At 37.4% G+C, this 4,734-nt stretch overlaps 1 protein-coding gene across 1 annotated transcript in view; it reads right to left on the reverse strand.

Annotated features, from left to right (window-relative positions):
* GPC5 (glypican 5) overlaps window positions 1-4,734 on the reverse strand; it is a 1,048,823-nt gene that overhangs the window by 736,643 nt on the left and 307,446 nt on the right. The window lies entirely within an intron of this gene.

Consider the following 4,734-nt stretch of genomic DNA (forward strand, 5'->3'; position numbering starts at 1 on the left):
CAATAGATGGGGGGAGGGGGTTGTTACTTTGTGAGGGTGAAAAGGGTAACTATTGCATTGTTCTGTACACCTGAAACTAACAATAAAAAATAAATAAATAAATAAATAAATAAATAAATAAATAAATAAATAAATAAATAATAGAACCAAAAGTAAGTTTTGGTCATGTGTCTCTGTTTATGTTTTGTGTGCTTAAATCACAAAGTCAGATTTTATTCAGCACTTGAATGACAGTATGCACATATAGAGACACCTGAAGTAACACTGTTTTTAAGACACTTATCATATCATCTTCACTCCTCCCTGTATAAGTGTAATCTAAAACTTAAAAATTTCCCTGAAGCAATGAGCAAATATCAAAGCAATATAGAATTTCTTTACTGATTAGATTAATGCATAGCAATTTATTCTGTACACATTACCAGATATGTGTGTATAAGCTTTTTTACAAATAAGATTACAACAATCTGATTAACATCTCAAAAAAACAAAGAGAAGGAGGGGGAAATAAAAGAACCAAACAAGAAAGAAGGGAGGGAGGGAAGATGGAGGGAGTGACGTGGGTTGGGGGTGAGGACAAGAAGGGAGTGAGGGGAGAAGAAAATAAAGAAAAGCAAGTAAAGAAATCTTGTGTGTAAAAATAAATTTTCTGTGTTGAAACCCTTACATTTCATGCAAAGAAGAGCCCTCCTCGCCTACACTCAGTACCCTAGTGGGCCAGATCATTTGTGTTCGAGCCCTTTACTGATTAGAAGCAGCAAATTAGAGGCGAGTGGCAGAAACACTGACTGGTGCAAGTGGAAAACTCTGACGCCTTTGGGAGAAATGGGTCAGTATTACCCTCTGTGACCAGCCTTTTGAACATGCTTGACTTCCGATATTCAACATATACACACACCTTGATTTAATCTTCCACCATCCCTGAATTAAACCTTATTCAGTATTCAGTAGTCCCATCTTCACATGTTTCTGAATGGACTCTGCGACAACCATGGTTTTCCTGTTCATTTCTATTGGAGCCTCCTACACTCATTTGAGTACCAATTTAAATTTAAGTATTGTTTAAATTTAAATTCAGAACCAAGAAGTTAGCCCAAGATGCTTAATAATAAAACAAACAAGCATAATTTACAGTTAAAACTGTTTTCCCCTTTTGAACCTGTTTAAAACTGGAAACCTAGATGGCTCGTGTTGGTGGGGAGGATGGTGTCTTATCCTTCTCAAGCCACTTGAGGGTTTCTCCAGGCCCTATCTCTCCTAAAGCCCCCTTGACTCAGATATAGGTACCTGGGTTCATTCGGGATAGTCCTTTGCCCCTTCTCACTCACCTCTGAGGATCTCTTCACCCTCCTCTTTCTTTTGAAATCTCTTTGCCATACAGGCAACCACACTGGACATGACCCAAAGCAATATTGTTTGGTTTTCTCTCTCATGCATTCCATGTCAGGTCTGTGGTAAATACTCACATCTCTAATACCAATATTGGTATCTCTAATACCAATAGATTCCTAAGCACAGGTCAATTTTAATAAAGCTGTTACTTAAGCATAAGTCCAAGCATGGACTTACAGGTCTAGTTTCCATTCTGTTTTAGTGATATCAAGAATGAGTCTGGAACAAGCCTTTAATGTCTCCCACACCTTGCAGAATATATTTCAAAATTGATTGATTCCATTTTAACTGTCACTAGGCTTGAGGCCCTAAGAAGGGACCCCTACCTGTACCTCACAAAAAGAACAGAACAGATACACCAACTTTCTTAAAAGAGCCCTAACAGGAATATTGTCCTTCCTCATCTCTCTTTTCATGTGCCTAGTCTGGAGAGTGGTCTCAGAGTTGTGGGCAGGTTCCTCTTCACTCACTTTTCTTTTGTTAATTTGTATAGGAGAGGAGCTCTATCTTCTTACTTTCACTTCGTTACCCTGATGCCAATCAAGGGGGAAGTACAAAGATTCCCATTCTAATGACTTGTTTCACCTCCTTAGCCTACAGGGCTGAAGCTGCTAATATAAAAGTATACGCTTTTCCATGAGTCAATAAAATCTGTGAAACTAAAGAACCACAATGCAATAAGTCACTCTGCTCAAAACGTGGATTCCAGACACTCAGCCTGGGCGTGACCTGGGACCTGGTGAGAAGCGCAGAATCTCATTCTCGCCCTCAATATGATGTTGCATCAGGGTCAGCATTCTAGCAAGTTCCCTAGGAGATTCATATGCATATTAAAGTTTGAGAAGCACTGCAATAGAGAATAATGATGGTTTTCATCCTCAAACTGTGATCCTTAAAAATTATTATCTTCTAAAATGTTTCCCACAAAAATGAGTTCTATAATCAAATGTATTTTAAAACTATGAAGTCAAATAAAGTTAAGCAAATTTCCTTTATGCGGGTCTTCTCAAAGCTCAATTAAGCACTGTTATACTCCAAGAGAAAAACAGCATGTGCAGCATTTCTCCAAGTTATTTGACCACAATGCCATGTTTTCCTTGGGTGATCTATTAATATGTCTTAGAACACTGGGGTTTGTAGAACGCAGTTTGGAAAGGGCTACCCTAATTAATAAAGAAATGATCACATTATGTTTTACAAACTCTAACACATCATAAAAATGTACATTTGAGGTTCAAAATTAAACATTGGAAAAATTGCTTATGTGAACTGTCTAATACTCTGCATATTAAACAGGAAATAGGTGACATGTGCTTCTGTCTTCCCATTGCTGTTACCAGGCCCATTATTCTCATTCTGCCTGTTGCAGTCATGGACTTGGCACTGTCTGAACTGAATCTCGCCACTTCTTGGTGTGTTCAGAGACAAGATTTCTCAACCTTCTTGTGCTTTATCAAAATAAGAGTCTCCATTCTATTTCTCCTAAGGTAGAGACCACCATAAAAAGAATTTGTTAAAATCATCCTCTGATAAGTAATATCTGAAATTGCTTGACTGTGCTATTCCATTTTGCTTTTTTTAAATAGAGAAGATCTTCGTTTTAAATTGTTTTATCCCAAGACAAAAGAATTACATTTGCTGTTACAATTCAAATATGTTGTACCTAAAGCAATCTCTGAGTATCACACAGACAAACTCTGATAGACACCTGGAATTAAGAAGGGCCCTGTAATTTAAAAAAATCACCAAACTTTCAAATATGACCACACTAGCACATGCTCCTCATTCCCTGTTATAATTATAATTTTATCAGAGGTCTCATGTTGTTTTCGTAGTTATTTCATTATTTAAATGCCTATTCACCACTTTCTATCAATTCCGTATGAATCAGGAAGACATGTTTTACAGTATGAAGAGTTTCATAGCCAGCTCTTTCTCCTTTCCACTTAGAGCTTATCATGGACAATTCATATAAAAATTGCAAGCTACCACTGAATTTGCTTTCAAATTATTCCAGACATATTTTCTGGCTGAAAAAAAAAATCTCATTTCTAGTCTCATTTTTTTCTCTTCACTTCTATTATAAAAATAGTCCCTGGCTGCTGCTTTTATACATTTTTTTGGTCATAACAAAATTAAGTTAGCTTTCAATCTAGTTTCATCTAGTATCCCAACTTGTATTTAATCCATTATATTCAATAGATTCAGAGGTAACTGATGGTTAAAACACTATAAAATATTATTTTATATAATATCAATAGTCTGACTCATTTTGGACTATCGCCTTGCCCAGCGTTTCATAAAGGAACCATTAATCATCATTATGGTTAATTCCCAAGTAAACAACTAAGCAGAGCTGAGAATATGCAAAGAAGCTCAATGGTAAATAAACACCTGTAATTCCTGCTTCCCTTGTGGCTTTTCATTTGGAGCTCAGGTTTTAAAGCAATGCTTTTTTACTCCCTCCACATCTTTATTTATTCAACAAATATTCATTAGATGCATATTAAATGCTAGGCTCTGTTCCAGGCTTTGGGGATTCAAGAAAATTTAAAAAAACAGTAATAATATATGTTAAGAGTCAGAGAGTGATACATGCTAAGAGGAATTATAAAGCCATTTAAACAAATAGTAAATGATTAAAGCAGGGGAGCAAGGGATTGTCTTCCTTGACCATGGAAAAGGATAGACAAAATTAAAATGCACATAAACATATAAAAATATAAATATATTTGATCAGGTATATGCTAGGAATACTGTCATGAGCTGCAGAATGATGTTCTGGTCAATGAGGGGCTGCATATACAATAGTGGTCCCATAAAAGTATAAGCTGAACGCTTCCTATCACCTAGTGACATCGTAGCCATAGTAACGGCCTAGCACAATTCATTACTCACGCGTTTGTGGTGATGCTGGTGTAAACAAACCAGTTGTATAAAAAGTATAGCACATATAATTTTATACAGTACATACTAATGATAATGCACAGTACTTGATAATGATACAAATGACTATGTTACTGGTTTATGTATTTACTCTCCTATACTTTTTATTATTTTAGAGTGCACTCTTTCTACTTATAAAAGAACATTTGCTCCGGCCGAGTGGCACGATGGTTAAGAACTGGCTTGGGACGCCAGAGGGCCCCGGTTCGGATCCCATATATGAGGGCCAGTCACACTGCCCTCTACAGCTAAGATGGTGAACAACAACTCAACCTGGAGTTGGGCTGCCGTGAGTCGCTGGCGACGCTGTAGGCTGCAGCCCCTGTGGCAGTGGGTTGCCATGGGCTACCATGTGTAGCCAGCAGCCAGCGTGAGCGGCCAGCAGCCAGCGTGAGC

The sequence above is a fragment of the Hipposideros armiger genome, unplaced genomic scaffold (genome assembly GCF_001890085.2).
Source record: "Hipposideros armiger isolate ML-2016 unplaced genomic scaffold, ASM189008v1 scaffold_534, whole genome shotgun sequence".
NCBI classification, from domain to species: Eukaryota; Metazoa; Chordata; class Mammalia; order Chiroptera; family Hipposideridae; genus Hipposideros; species Hipposideros armiger.